The sequence below is a fragment of the Eptesicus fuscus genome, chromosome 7 (assembly GCF_027574615.1).
Source record: "Eptesicus fuscus isolate TK198812 chromosome 7, DD_ASM_mEF_20220401, whole genome shotgun sequence".
Taxonomy (NCBI): domain Eukaryota; kingdom Metazoa; phylum Chordata; class Mammalia; order Chiroptera; family Vespertilionidae; genus Eptesicus; species Eptesicus fuscus.
In genome coordinates this window covers 77368018-77384843 of record NC_072479.1, presented here as the reverse complement: position 1 = coordinate 77384843, position 16826 = coordinate 77368018, and the positions used below count along the sequence as shown (strand labels likewise).

Genomic DNA, 16826 nt, shown 5'->3' with positions numbered 1-16826 from the left:
AGATTCTCCTGCTTTCATTAAGTTCTCTTCCATGTTGTGAAAGGGCCACATGGCTACAGCTAGAACCTGAAGGCAGCCTTGCAACTGTCTCAGTTAAATATGAGGAAAGCAAGGTTGAGGAATGTCAAATTACTTGTGCTAAATCATCCAGCTAGCTAGTAATAAAGCTAGGATTTTTACCAAAGGCTTCAAATCTGTATTGTTTGAGAGGAATTGAATAGTCTAATTATAATTGGGCTTACCATCAAAAGAAAATACAAATTTTAAAGTAGGCAATCAAAAGTCTTAAAGGTAATGCATGTTTCACTAAGTAGAACTTCTACTTTGCTCCCCATTTCCTGTCTTCCATATTACTCAGGACATTATATCAATTATTCATTTTGGTGGTTATGAATGCTTTGAAATGCATTTTTAGTTTTTTGTATAATTTTTAATTTTGATTGATTGCTGCCAGTGCTCAGAAGAGCAGACATCAGAGCCTGGCTAAAGGACTTTGTGTTTCTTAGGTGATATGAAGTACCATGCAAATAGTTCCTCAACTTCTCTTGCTTCTTTTAGAAAAATATATGCTACCCAAAGACATTCTAATCAGACAAGTTAATGGAGCACAAAGTGGAAAGGAATATTTCATTTAATGTGATCAAAAGAGACAAACTGGCTATTTTAGACTTCAAAATGCAGGCATACTTTGTTTTATTGTGCTTCACAGGTGTTGCATTTTTCACAAGTCCCTTCACCAGCAAAAAGATTACCACTCACTTCATTGAGATACCCACTTTATTACAGTGGTCTGGAACTGAACGTGCAATATCTTAGAAGTCTGGCTCTATAAATTTCTTATTTGTGCCCATTAAACCTGTGGTTAAAATATTCATAGTACAGCTTTAATGTTGTTCTACAAATGCCCCATGTCCTAGGAGAAGCAGCTATTCTCAAACAGACCAAAAGAGAGGAAGAAAAGAGCAGAAATGTTATCCCTTAAAAAAAAGTCTCGATTTTGTGTGTGTGTGTCAGAGAGAGAGAGAGACAGACAGACAGACAAAGACAGAAAGAGACAGAGAGAGAGGAGATCAAGTCTAAAGTCTAAGTCCATTTTCTGGAAAAATGAATTAAGTGCTAAAAATTCAATAAACATTTATTACCAGTTTATTAGGTGTCAGGCCCTTTACTAGGCATTCAGGATACAGCGATGACTAAGACCGCATATCATGGCCAGGAAGTCTGGGGACCAGGATTCAACTCAGCTCAGCTAACTCCAGAGTGTGTGCCCTTAATTACTACCTCTTAAAAACTTCCTCTACATGAAACGATCATTCATTGTTTTTTCATTAACGGTAAGAAATAAAATTGTGTTGATGCTTCCATACCAACATTTATCATAAAAGTAACAAACATTGCTATCTTGAGATTGTATCTTTAATTATTCAGAACTTCTCAGTGAAACTTGAAAATGACATTGCAATGTGTTGTTTTTCTAAGTTATTAGTTGTGTCTCAATTTCCACACTATCTTTCTAATGGCAATTTAGTGTACTGATTTTTTATTTTTATTAGAGGCCTGGTGCATGAAATTCATGCACTTGCAGGGGGGGGGGGGTTCCCCTCAGCCTGGCCTGCACCCTCTCACAATCTGGGAGCCCTTGGGGGATGTCTGACTGAAGGCTTAGGCCCGCTCCCTGCTGTCAGTCAGACATCCTTAGAGCTGCCACGAGGGCAGGAGAGGCTCCCACCACCATGCTGCGCTCGCCAGCCATAAGCCCAGCTTTTAGCTGAGCAGCATTCCCTCTGTGGGAGCTCACTGATCACCAGGGGGCAGCTCCTGAATTGAGTGTCTGCCCCCTAGTGGTCAGTGCATGTCATACCGACCAGTAGTTCCATTGTTCGGTCAATTTGCATATTAGTCTTTTATTATATAGGATGATATTGGGTAGATCTTTCCAAGCACTTATTTGGAAAGTCCTAAACAATTCTTGGCCCAAGCTGGGTCCCAGCTCCTTCCTATTGGAGCAAATTGCTTAAGATTATGACTCTGGAATGGGTGGCCCTCTGTCCAACTGCCGCTTAGCTGTCTTGCCTCTAACAAGTGACTTAATTTCTGTTATACCTCTGTTTTTTTTTAAAAAATACATTTTTATTTATTTCAGAGAGAAAGGGAGAGATAGAAACATCAATGATGAGAGAGAAATATTGATTGGCTGTCTCCTGTATGCCCCCCCACTGGGGATAGAGCCTGAAACTCGGGCATGTTCCCTGACCAGGAATTGAACTGTGACCTACTGGTCTGTAGGTCAACACTCAACCACTAAGCCATGCTGGCCAGCCACAACTCAGTTTTTTCTTCTGTAAAATATTATATATCTCATAGAGATATCATTTACCCCAAATTATGATTTACCTTATACATTTATAAGTAAAGTACCATTCACCTCAAGTTTGATGTTAGATTGCATTCAATCAACGTCAGGTACTGTTATAAAATGAAGGGGGCAGGCCAGGAGGTTTCAAGGTCGAATGAAGAATCTCTGACCCTGGTGACAAATAGGCTTTCATGAGTAAGCTATCGGGTATCCCATACTATTTAGATTTTTATGAATTCAGCTGGAGTCTCCTATGTTGGAACATTCTGAATATTGCGTCCAACAGCGGTCTCCTCCCTCTGCTTAGGACTGATTGTATTGTTCTGCTTTCACTGCCTTCTTGTTGCAAGATAATAAAAGTGAAAACCTTGAGGTTAACCATGAGATGCCATTTCCCTAAGACAATTATCAGGAAGGCTAGAGTTCTGGTCATCATCCCTTCACTCAGTGCTCCTCCTGGCACATTGCATTGCTTCCTTATGAAAAGGTCCAGCGAGAACAAGTCATTTCTTTAGTACATGCAAAACATTTATGGGAGAGGCTCCCATGAATCTTTCTGGTGTGTAAGAATGGGGTAATAAAACCCAGGGTTTGGAACTCACTTTGCTTCTCATCTTCTCTGCAGAACTTGGTGATTTAGAAAGTCCATATGTCAAAATTCAGATAGGCTGATTCAGGGAGCCCTCCTTTAATTTGGAGGTTGCTATTTTTTTTTTTTTTCTAAACTAAGATTTTTCACAGGACTTCATATAATTTTCCCAGCTTTTCTGGTATAAACCATCTGCGGTCATTTCACAGAGTCTCTAGGTCATGGGAAAGTTCTGTGTTCCCTGCACAGCCCATATACAAGTCCTGCTCACCATAGCCACTTTTCAGTAGTAAATAGCTCCACTTATCTCTAAGGAATTTAGAGGGACTCACCATGCCAAACTTGTTGCTGTGTGAAAATTTTTTACAATGCTTGTACATTTAAATAACCCAGTTGTCAGTTTTTAAGATGAATTTTGCCTCTTTCTCAAAGAAACAGGCTCTTATAGAACCTCTGTTAGAAAATGAAAGTTTTCACATGCTCTTTTTGATATGTTAGGAGTATATCTGTTGGTTTTCCAGATACCTTATAACTTTAAAACAACCATTGAAAGGGTAGAGAATATGAAGTGTAATGTCAAGCATTTGTCGTCATCATCTTTTAGTTATGTCACGTCCAGTCCTGCCTGTTTCTTCTCAGGTTTTTTTTATCACTTCTCTTTTCTCATTAGACAAGTTCTTATCTTCCTTCAAGACACAGCCCTGGCCCGACCAGTGTGGCTCAGTGGTTGTGTCGACCTATGAACCAAGAGGTCATGGTTTCATTCCCAGTCAGGGCATATGCCTGGGTTGAGGCTCAATCCTTAGTGGGGGCACGCAGGAGGCAGCCAGTCAGTGATTCATCATTGATGTTTCCATATCTCTATCCCTCTCCCTTCCTCTCTGAAATAAAAATAAATAAATAAATAAATAAATAAATAAATAAATAATAACCCAGTTCTGGTACCCTTCCTTGACTACCCACAAAGCCTCTGAATTTCAAAATACAAATTATTCTCTATTTTGATTCCAAACATAGCCTGTCTTACATATTTGAATTTCCTTTTATGTATAAGCTTGTATGGAGTGAAACTATAAGTACCTTGAGGGCAGGAGGACTATCTCACATAGTTCTACTGAAGTCCAGACATATGCCTGGTGGCTGCAAACATGTTACTTTAAATAACAATTTCTAAAAATAGCAATATATACATCTTTTGAATATTCTGGGCAACACCAAGATAATAAAGCAAATCTGAAATAATAAAGAAATTGCAAGTAATATATTTGTCTTTTGTTTTTTTTTTTTGTTTTTTTTTTTAATATTTTTATTGAGGTATTATATGTGTACATATCTTACTATCACCCCCCCACCCCACACCCACACATGCCCGCCCCCCCAGAGTTTTGCGTCCATTGTTTATGCTTATATGCATGCATACAAGTCCTTCGTTTGATTTCATAACTCCCCCACCTTTCCCAAACTTTCCCCCTGTAATTTGAAAGTCTGTTTGATGCTTTACTGTCTCTGTATCTATCTTTTTGTTCACCACTTTATAATGTTCTTTACTATCCCTAAATGAGTGAGATCATGTGGTATTTTTCTTTCATTGACTGGCTTATTTCACTTAGCATAATGTTCTCCAATTCCATCCAGGTTGCTGCAAATGATGAGAATTCCTTCTTTTTTATGGCAGCATAGTATTCCATTGTGTAGATGTACCACAGTTTTCCGATCCAGTCATCTGCTGATGGGCACCTAGGCTGTTTCCAAATCTTAGCTATTGTAAATTGTGCTGCTATGAACATAGTGGTGCATATATCCTTTCTGATTGGTGTTTCTAGTTTCTTCGGATATATTCCCAGGAGTGGGATTACTGGGTCAAATGGGAGTTCCATTTTCAGTTTTTTGATGAAACTCCATACTGTTCTCCACAGTGGCTGCACCAGTCTGCATTCCCACCAGCAGTGCACGAGGGTTCCTTTTTCTCCGCATCCTCGCCAACACTTGTTGTTTGTTAATTTGTTGATGATAGCCATTCTGACAGGTGTGAGATGGTACCTCATTGTTGTTTTGATTTGCATCTCTCGGATAATAAGTGACTTTGAACATGTTTTCATGTGTCTCTTGGCCTTCCTTCTGTCTTCTTTTGAAAATATTCTGTTTAGGTCTGTTGCCCATTTTTTTATTGGATCATTTATCTTCCTCTTATTAAGTTGCATAAGCTGCCTGTAGATGTTGGAGATTAAACCTTTATCAGTGATAGCATTTGCAAATATGTTTTCCCATGCAGTGGGCTTTCTTGTTGTTTTGTTGATGGTTTCTTTTGCTGTAAAAAAGCTTTTTATTTTGATGTAGTCCCATTTGTTAATTTTCTCTTTAGCTTCCATTGCCCTAGGGGCAGTGTCAGTGAAGAAGTTCTTGTGGCATATGTCTGAGATTTTGTTGCCTGTGGATTCCTCTAGTATTTTTATGGTTTCCCGTCTTATGTTTAAGTCCTGTATCCATTTTGAGTTTATTTTTGTGTATGGTGTAAGTTGGTGATCTAGTTTCATTTTTTTGCATGTATCTGTCCAGTTTTCCCAACACCATTTATTGAAGAGACTGTCTTGACTCCATTGTATGTTCATGCCTCCTTTGTCAAATATTAATTGAGCATAGTGGTTTGGGTCGATATCTGGGTTCTCTATTCTGTTCCATTGATCAATATGTCTGTTCTTGTGCCAGTACCAGGCTGTTTTGAGAACAGTGGCTTTGTAATACAGCTTGAAATCTGGTATTGAGATTCCACCTACTTTATTCTTCTTTCTGAGGATTGCTGAGGCTAGTCGGGGTCTTTTTTTATTCCAGATGAATTTTTTGAGAGTTCTTTATAGGTCTGTGAAATATGCTGTTGGTATTTTGATGGGGAGTGCATTGAATCTGTAGATTGCTTTGGGTAGTATGGACATTTTAATGATGTTGATTCTACCAATCCAGGAACATGGTATGTTCTTCCATCTGTTTATGTCTTCCTCTATCTCTTTTTTCAGTGTCCTGTAGTTTTCTGCGTATAGGTCTTTTACCTCCTTAGTTAAGTTTATTCCTAGGTATCTTAATTTTTTTGGTGCGATGGTAAATGGGATTGTCTTTTGTTTTGTCGTTTTGTTTTTCTGTGAAAATGTGTGTGTGAACAAATAACCCATCATGAATTTTCTGTTATGAATATTATCCAAATGCACAATCTTGCTATCCATTATTTATTTAATCATTTGCCTATTGGTCATTTAAGTTGTTTTAGTTTTGATTTTAATTTTTTAAATGTTTTCATAAAAATCTGTATATCTTTCTTCCAGAAAATATTTACCAATTTATAATTCCAACAACCTATCATAATGCTTGTTCACTTCCTTTTTGCTGCTCTATGCATTGTCATTGTATATAATACCTATTTTTTAAAAAAATATAGGCGAAGGTTTTCATATTATTTTAATTACAATCTTTGTTTATTAGGGAGATTAGCAATTTCCTATGTTTAAAGGACATATAAATTTTTTCTTTTGTGAATTGCCTATTTGTGATTCCCTCCCAACTTGATTTGGTGTATGACATGTGGTTCTCAGGTTCATAAGAATTCATTATATATTAAGAACATCATTTGAATTCATACATAGTATAAATAATTTTCCATTTTAGTGTTTACCTTTTAATTTTGATAATGGAATTTCTTGATAGTACTTGCAAATAATTGAATTTAATAATTTGTTCATGCATTTTCCATATAAAGCATTGAAAATATTTCTTTACTTTTTCTCCTAATTTTGATTTTTCTACTTAAAAATTTTAATATTTAACTTGGAATTACTTGTTTTTTTCCTCTCAAATAATTTATCAATTTCCCAGAACCATTTATTGAATAATCTTTTAAAAATTTATTATACCTATACATATTTATTACATATTTTTTACTGATCACAAATTTTTGTCCTGATCACACATGTATCATACACTAATTTCTTATATAACTATTTTGGGGCTCCCCATTATATTCCATTAATCTGTTCATTCTTATTCTAGTGCCACAGTTTTGAATATTATAGCTTCATAACAAATTTTAACATCTAGTAAAATAAAATCCTCATGTTGCTATTTTGTTCTTTATACAAATTCATTAGTTGTTCTTACCCATTCCATCTCACAGAAGTTTAAAATGATTTGCCAAGTTAAAAATATCTGTGGGATTTTACATAGCATTGAACTCAGCCTTAGGACTGTTTGAGATGCACAAACAGAACACTCCATAGTACTCAGCATGTTCTTTTTCAAGTCAGACTAACGTTCCTCCCATGCTGGGAGCTAACTATTACCAGGCTGCACCCTAGTCCAAGGGCACAAGCGATAGGGTGTGTGCAACTGGTGGTCACTTATATCTGCAAAGCACATTTCCTGAAGAGACTTTCCGAAGCAACTCTCACAGCTCCTACTGTACTTACCTGCAGCTTTTCCTTAGAACACTGACACGAGTGTTTTCTCACCAATAAATCTCAACCAGTTATTTTAATCCCGATATTTTTCTTTTTTTGCACACTGGTGGCCCCTAGTAAGCCAATGTTTACTAACATATAAAGTAAATATCTCAAACAACCTTTATATTAGAAAGAGGTTTAAAAATTTATCATGGGAAAATTGCCTTAAAAGCTAGTTGTGACACTGCAACGAGAAACAACAAAAACTAGTTTTCACTCATCTAAACCTCCTTATCTGTCTATTGTTTTTGGGTTTCATTCAGTTTTTCGTTGTCTCAGATGCATGTGTCCTTGTTTCTGGTGGGAATTCTTGCTAAGTGAGATGTGTCTTTCTCTTCCTTTGGGATTTGAACTCTCCCAGAAACATCTTTTCTCTTGTTTTCCCATAAATTCTGCTCCTCAGATGACAGTGTTCATGTTTGGTTCCACAAACATCTGAATGAAATTTGTTTCTTTTCCTTTAGTAATATGTGCTGTAAACTGAGTGTACTTTTGTTTTTAGAAAAGTTCAAGGTGATAATTCAAGGCCTAGTAGACGTAGAACTTTTATGTTCACACTAAGTGCAAGAAGAGTAGCCCTTATTTTCAAAACTGTCCGTGGGGAACAGCATCTTGAGATGAGAAAGAAATTCAATTAATTTGACTAATTCTATGTATTTATTTATTTGATTTTTTTATCAACAATTTTGAAACAAAGACTGCCTATTATTAAGACAGAGAATTTTTCTTAATACGTATTTTATGTTCTTATCAGAATAATAATCTAATAATAAAAATATCTAACTGATGGTGGCTGTGGGTGGTTATAAGGTGTTGATTTGCAGAAGCATTTTATGTTTTGGGAACACATTATAGTCTTCAAAAATTTTCTGCATTTTTATGACAATTAGGAAAATAAAAATTAATGACATTACATAATAACTTCTATCAGAAACACCAGGAGGATGTTTTCTTTTTTTTTTTTTATTGATTAAGGTATCACATATTTGTCCTCATCCCCCCACTCCCATCCCACACCCCTCCCAGGAGGATGTTTTTAAGACATAATTTAGGAACATGTAGATGAGGTGAGATAACTTCAGTAAGTAAACATTTTATGCTAGTATAAAATTAAACTTGAGCAAATTACAGACCCTGGCATTTTCATTAGAATGCATCTTTGGAAGCAACGCCACCATCAGAGACACTGGAAACATGGCAGTAGGACGGGTTGCTGAGAACCATATACTTTTCCTTTGTTTTGAGCTAAGAACTTTAGAGTTTCACAGAAGTGGGATTCTAATGGTACTTAGAACAATATTCCACTGGAAACCTCTACATAAGGATCCATATAAACTCCCAGTCATGATGTACATTTGAAAGCCTGAGATATGTGTATCTTCTATGGTATGTGATACCAGAAACAATGACTTTTTCCTTTAAAGGGTAAACAACTCACTTAGATGAATAGATTGCTATTCTGAGTACTTAATTTTAGTATTGTTTTATTTTAAAACATTAAACATAGATTAGATTTTTCAAATTTGATTCAGATTCAATGCAATTTTTTTTTAAGAAAATGGTATTCATCTCAGATGAGAAAAAGCTAAAGGAGTTTATTACCACCAAAATTACAAGAAATGTTAAAGGGACTTCTTTAAGAAGAGAAAACAAATTTTAAAAATTTGAATAATAAAATGGCAATAATTACATATATATTAATAATTACTTTGAATGTAAATGGTTAAATGCTCTAATCAAAAGCTACAGTGTGGCTGAATGGAAAAAAACACACACACATAACAAGACCCTTACTTACATATGCCATCTACAGAAGACTCCAGATTGAAAGACACACACAGACTGAAAGTAAAGAGTTGGAAAAACATATTCCATGAAAATGGAAATGAAAAGAAAAGAAAAGCTGGGTTAGCAATGTTTATACCAAACAAAATAGACTTTAAAACAAAGGCTATAACAAGAAACAAAGAAGGACCCAGCAATTCTACTTCTGGGTATTTATCCAAAAAAGCCAAAACAGTACATTGAAAAGACATATGCATCCATATGTTCATTGAGGCATTATTTACAATAGTGAAGATGTGAAAGCAACTTTAGTGGCCTTCAATAGATGAATGGATAAAGAAAGGGTGCACATATACAATGGAATATGACTCAGCCACAAAAAAGAATGAAATCATCCTACGTGCAACAACATGGATGGACCTAGAAGGTACTGTGTTGCGTGAAATAAGTCAGACAGAGAAAGACAAATGCCATATGATTTCACTTATATGTGGAATCTAAAAAGCAAAATAAATGAACAAACAAAACAGAAACAAACTCATAGATACAAAGAAAATTTTGATGGTTGCTAGGTGGGAAGGGTTTGGGGAAACTGGGCAAAAAAGGGAAAGAGATTAAGAAGTATAAATTGATAGTTGCAAGATAGTCATGGGGATGTAAAGTATAGCATAGGGAATATAGCCAATAATATTCTAATAACTTTGTATGGTGTAAAATGGTTACTGGATTTATTGGAATTATCACTTTATAAGTTATATAAATGTCTAATCACTATGTTGTACACCTGAAACTAGTATAATATTGCATGTCAACTGTAATTGAAAAATAAAAAAAATATATTTAAAAAATTATTTAGGTCAATCAAAATTCAGTGTCTTAAAAAAAAAGTGCAACTTTTTCTAGCCATGAAGAAAAATAAAGAAAATGCAGTTCAATGATGTAACTAACCACAAAACATGCAAAGAATTGATTTTATATTTTTATAAAGAAAACCTACCAATGATGACTAGATGTTTTTCTTTCTTTTCAGCAGTAGAAACTGCTGAAAATTCTACCCAAACATGAAGAATTATCTCTTAAATGCCTTATAATTTATTGATTTCCGAGAGAAAGGGAAATGGAAAGAGAGAGATAGAAACATCAATGATAAGAAAGGATCATTGATTGGCTGCCCCTTGCATGCCCCCTACTGGGGATTGAACCCGCAAACCAGGCATGTGCCCTGGACCTGAATAGATTCCGGAACCCTTTAGTCCACAGGCTGACCCTCTACCCATTGAGCCAAACCAGCTAGTATGGCAATAAGTTATTCTAAAAAGGCAGGATAGATTTTCATATAGAGTGATTAGGAAGTGGTTTCTGAAAAGGTAATATCTGAGCAGACATAAAGAAAGTGAGGAAGAAAACCCTGCAGATTTGAGAGAAAAGAATCCAGACAAAGAGAACAGGAAGTGCAAATGAAATGGGAGTATGCTTGTCATATCTGAGGAACTGCAAGCAGTCAGACAGAAAGGCTAGAATAAGGGGGGAAGTGGCAAGAGGGGGAGTCAGAGATAGCAAAGGGGCAGATAATGAAAGGCCCTGTCTATTTGTATAGTGACTTTGCTTTTTTTTTTCTTTATTGATTAAGGTATTACATATGTGTCCTTATCTCCCCATTTCCCCCCCCCCGCCCCCACCTCCCCAATCGTGCCCTCACCCCCCTGGTGTCTGTGCCCATTAGTTAGGCTTATATGCATACATACAAGTCCTTTGGTTGATGTATCCCCCTTACCCCCACCCTCCCCTGCCTTCTCTCTGAGGTTTGACGGTCTGATTGATGCTTCTCTGTCTCTGGATCTATTTTTGTTCACCAGTTTATGCTGTTCATTATATTCCACAAATGAGTGAGATCATGTGATACTTATCTTTCTCTGACTGGCTTATTTCGCTTAGCATAATGCTCTCCAGGTCCATCCATGCTGTTGCAAATGGTAGGAGTTTCTTCCTTTTCATAGCAGTGTAGTATTCCATTGTGTAGATGTACCACAGTTTTCTAATCCACTCATCTGCTGATGGGCACTTAGGCTGTTTCCAAATATTAGCTATTGTAAATTGTGCTGTTATGAACATAGGGGTGCATATATCCTTTCTGATTGATGTTTCTAGTTTCTCGGGATATATTCCTAGGAGTAGGATCACTGGATCAAATGGGAGTTCCACTTTTAGTTTTTTGAGGAAACTCCATACTGTTCTCCACAAGGGTTCCTTTTTCTCCACATCCGCACCAGCACTTGTCATTTGTTGATTTGTTGATGATAGCCATTCTGACAGGTGTGAGATGGTACCTCATTGTCATTTTGATTTGCATCTTTCAGATGATTAGTGATTTTGAGCATGTTTTCATATGTCTTTGGCCTTCTGTATGTCCTCTTTTGAAAAGTATCTATTTAGGTCCATTGCCCATTTTTTTAATTGGATTGTTTATCTTTCTTTTGTTAAGTTGTATGAGTTCCCTGTAAATGTTGGAGATTAAACCCTTATTGGAGATAACATTGGCAAATATGTTCTCCCATGCAGTGGGCTTTCTTGTCATTTTATTGATGGTTTCTTTTGCTGTGCAGAAGCTTTTTATTTTGATGTAGTCCCATTTGTTTATTTTCTCTTTAGTTTCCATTGCCCTAGGAGCTGTATCAGTGAAGTTATTGCTTCGGCATATGTCTGAGATTTTGCTGCCTATGGATTCCTCTAAGATTTTTATGGTTTCCCGACTTACGTTTAAGTAGTGACTTTGCTTTTAATCTAAGTGAGACTGAGGCACTGGAAGGTACAGAGATGAGGAACTACATGATGTCTTACTAGAGACCCGGTGCATGAATTCATGCATGGGTGGGGTCCCTTGGCCTGGCTGGCGATCGGGGCCAATTGGGGCCATCTCGCCCAGTCCCAATTGGGGCTGATGGGGGCAATCTGGCCAAGGAGGGACTGTGGGAGGTTGGCTTGCTAGGGAGGGAATGCGGGAGGGCTCCAGGGCGTGTCTGGCCCATCTCGCCCAGTCCCGATCATCCATTGGTTGGACCCCAGCAGCAAGCTAACCTACCCATCGGAACATCTGTCCCCTGGTTGTCAGTGCATATCATAACGACTGGTTGAGTGGTCAACCAAATGGTCTACCGATCAGTCAGACACTTAGCATATTAGGCATATATATATATATTTAAAGGAAATGTCCAGCTGTAGGTGGAGAGTCAATTGGAGGGGAACAGAGGTGAAGCAGTAAGCTCATTTAGAAGGCTAATTTGCGACAGTCCAGGTAGGTGACAATAGTGGCATAGACCACGGTGATGGTGGTAGGGGAAGTAAAAATTAGTGGATTTAAAATACATATTCAAAGAATAGTCAGCAGGACTTGCTGATGGGCTTGATGTGATGTGGGAGAAAAAAGGATAGTTAAGAATGACTCTAAGATTTTTGTTCCAAGCAAATGAAAGAAATAAGATGCAATTTTTCTGAGATGTGGCCCACTAGAGGAATAGCAGGTTGTGTTGGAAAGAATGGAGTATTTATTTATTTATTTATTTATTTATATCTTTTCATAGCTCTTATTTTTAATTTAAAAAATCAAGGGGTAGAGATTTTTTTAAATTGAAAAAAGAAAAGAAACAATAGGTAAAGACATCAGAAGCAATTTCGAGAGCAGCAGCTGACAGTTAACTCATATCTCACACCATGGCTTCTAATCAACTCCAAGACACTTTACTTCATCTCTGCCTCATCTTTCTTCTCCTCATCAGCGTCTTCTGATCCTTCCCCTCACTAGTTCAGGTGCATCAAGGTGGGCCTCATGACGGCACCCACAGCTGCCAAGAGTTTGTGTTTGCCTACAATGATTTTGAGAAGGCTACTGGCACCGAAGTAACCATGTTGCGTAGGCAGCTAGATATCTGAGATGAGTTCAGGGAAGGAGCCTGGGCTGAGGACAAAACATTGGGAAGCACTTTGGCATAGAACCTGCAAACCATGAGCCTGACTGGGATGACTTGGGAGTAAGTGCAAAAAGAGAAAAAAAAAAAGTGTAGAAATTCAAGGATTCCAAATTTCACATGTAAGATAGTGAAGTAGAACCAGTAAAGAGACTGAAAAGATGCCACCTGAAAGGCAAGAAGGAAACCAAAAAAATGTGCTGTCCTAGGAGCCACGTGAAAAAGTTGACTGAACATGGAAGGAGTGACACATTGCCTCAAATGTTGCTGAGGTCAAGGTGAAGATTAAGACCTTCAGTTTGGGAAATGGGAGGGTCATTTGGGATAATGTAAAAAGATGTTTCAGTATAAAGACAATAGCTCAATTAAGAGTGGGTTCCAGAAAAAAAATGGGATATTCAGGGAAATAATGTAATCAGGAGCAAATGAAGAGACTGAGAATAGGGAACTCTTGTGATAAGTTTTTTGATAAAGTCAATCAAATATGAGGCAGTTGCTAGAGGGAGGTATGGGGTCAAGGTAAGATTTTTTTTTTTTTTAAGTAGGAACTATTATCACACTATGTTTGTATGCTAATGGAAATAATCTCTAAAAAAGAGGAACATTACCAAATGAGGCCCATAAGTGAGAGGAGTAGAATTTAGTGTGTAAGTGAAATAGGTGGTCATACTTAAGAGCACAGAAGGTTCATCCACAGAAGAGAAGGAAAGATCAAGTATCTGAACACATAAAAATATGGTGTGGTAGGTTTTGTGGTAGACCCATGTGGATGTTTTCTTGCAATTTGATACATATTTTTCAGCAGAATAAAAATCTACGTCACCAGCTCAGAGTTAGTGGCTGAGGGAATGAATTAGGGAAATGAGTAGAATTGCCTGGCGGCATTAAAAAATTCTTGAGGTTGTTGGGTATTTAGCTAAATTTGGAATTTTGCCAGAGGACTGCTATGGAGGGGGAAATGGGGCATAGTGTGTGTAAGGGAATAATGATACTGATGAATTCTAGACTCTAAGGTAGATAAGAACAAAGTGAGAATATGAGGTGGGTAAGGGACTGTGAAAAGGTTGTAGAATAATTGGAGATTCAAAGACAGGTGCAAATAAAGTTGAGTAATTGTTAGAGTCAGGGACAAAAAGAATTGACCTTGAAAGATAGGATGTGGTGGTTGGAAAGATGTGCACTTGAAATTGAGCTTGGGAAATGCTGCAATTATTAGTAAAACATCTGAGGGGGGTATAATTTTACCAGAGGTGACTTAGGCAGTATAAAGGACAACCACAATTCAAAGACGGAGGCAACCATCTGAAAAGACAAGATATTCAAAGGATTGTCTCTCTGGATATGGAAGCCACCAAGAATTATGACAATAATTGTTTTGAAGGGACCATTTCTAATATCTTAAGGAATGAGGGGAGGGTGCTGGAGGTCCACAGATGAGTGCAATAAGAGGGGTAGTGAGTAATATAGTCCAATGACATGAGCTTGGAGTTTTGTAGATTCAGCCTAGAAAACACTAAAAATTCATAAAAATTCCCAAGTTTTGCTGCATTAGAATTACGTGGGAGCTTTAAAACCCTTGGATTCTCTGATCAGGGCCCATACCAGTTAAATCAGAATGTTTCGGGTAAGAACACAACATGATTATGTCTTTCCACACTCCTAGGTAATTTCAATGTTAGCTAAGTTTGGCAAACACTGCAATAGTGTCACCCTATATGGTATCATTTGGTGAGAATTAACATAGGACAAATTGATCTTGGCTGAAAGACAGATTAATTCTGAAAATATCTCTATGTAAATGGGGAACAGGAAATGAAAACAACATCGAGAACAATAACAAAAACAGCTGTTGGAAATCAGCCGGAAATGGCGAGGTTATTATGATAAGAAAGTTGACAATTTGAGAATTTGAGGGGGTGGTCTAGTTTAGATGATTTGCTTTGATATTCATGTGGCCTTGTGCCAGATACTTAATTTTACCCATACTGTCCTCATTTGTAAAAGGGAATAAAAATATATACCTTGTAGCATTGACAGAATATGAATGTCCTTGGCAGAAGTCTCTTAATAAATACAAATTCCTCCACTGAAAACATTTTTGTACATTCTTCATAAAGGCCTATGTAATATTCCTTCATTACGGAAGTTTTTGTGTACTTTTCATATATATATATATATGTATACAGTTTGTTACATGTAATTTGTAATATATGTGTGTATGTATGTATGTATGTATGTATGTTTCTATCATCTATTTATCTATCTACCAAATAAGATCACAAGACAATAAGCAATCTGCATGGTGCATATTTTGAGTTTTGCCAGGCTGAAACCAGTTTCATTACTCTTTACTTAAAGTCATGATGTGATAAAACATGACTGTAGCAAACTCCTCATCTCTTGCCCTGTGACAGGATTGTAAGTGGTATTTCTAAAGAAGGGAGAGAGGAAAGAATTCATTACTTGTCTTCCAGCTTCACTGTTTACTGGTTAAAATCACAGTGAGGAGTGAGTTAGGAATGGGGCTAAGTTTTAGTTGTATTGTTTTTTACTTAATCTCTCTGAATCTTTTTTAGGCACTTGAGATAATGCATAAATTAGTAACTGGCCCATAGTCAAGGTTAGTATGTGTTTCATAAATAATCACTACCACTATTTACCATTTAGAACCATTTTAATCAGAGACATTTACAAAGTCAGTGTTACTATTAGAAGAATTAAAAGTAACGTGTAAAAAATATTAAAACTTTTTAATATTAGAAGAATTAGTATTTCATGATTTTTTGACAATTTGTCATACACTTTGTTTACTCAGGATATGAAGATTGCAAGGACAGGTACTGAATTTCCTCTGATAAAAAGCCTGGCAGGAAGTTGAAAAAAAATTGACAAGATGGATTGCTCCAAAAGGGGTAGAAGTTATTTAAGATGTGAGCACCACTATCTACAGACCTATCTAGGGAAATGCATTTTTTTTCTTGAGCCAATGACCTATTGTTCTTTCTTACAATTTGCTGACTGTGATCTTTGCTCAAGAGTGATCACAGCGAGCCAGTTTTGCAGGATTCAAAAGCAGCCTTCCAGTGGTGATGAGCCAATGGCAACATACTTCGATACTCGCAGGAAATCCACTGCTTTTATGGTTGAAACAGGCCCTCCAAAAGTATCTTTAAAAGCATCGTGTTATTTCACACGAAGCTATTAAACTGTCCACATGAGAAAGAGACCTTGACTCCAAAGGTCTCTTTGGTCCCTTTCACTTTGATTTTTCTGGCTATTAAAACATGTATAAATCCACTTTGAAATTCTCATGACTCGTAAAGGGCCCAGAAAATTTCAGATCAGCTAACAAAAACCCAATTAAGCAATCCCTTGGCACAGTTCTCTAACACTTAACAAGTTTTTCTGGGACATAAATTAAACAGGCCCTTGCAGGAGTTTAAATAGCTTATTTGGGGGGTGGTCTTTGACAACATGAGCCTGAGAAGTGTTATGTTGATTTGGGGCAAAATGTGATTTAATGCTTTTTCTAATTTCTTTCTTAAATTACCAAAACCTTGTATTCCACAAAGTTACTTGATGTGCACCAATGCTAATGTATTCTTGGTAGATTAATGTATTGCCATTGTGAGAAAGTGAGTTTTTTCCAA

The 16826-nt window shown here is 36.9% G+C and overlaps 1 long non-coding RNA gene across 1 annotated transcript in view; it reads left to right on the top strand.

Moving 5' to 3' along the window:
* The window catches only part of LOC129149672 (uncharacterized), a 47317-nt gene extending 31542 nt beyond the window's left edge, over nucleotides 1-15775 (top strand). The window contains exon 3 of the long non-coding RNA XR_008556527.1: nucleotides 15753-15775. This is a non-coding gene — a long non-coding RNA (uncharacterized LOC129149672). The remainder of the gene's footprint in view (nucleotides 1-15752) is intronic.
* The last annotated feature ends 1051 nt before the right edge of the window (nucleotides 15776-16826 follow it).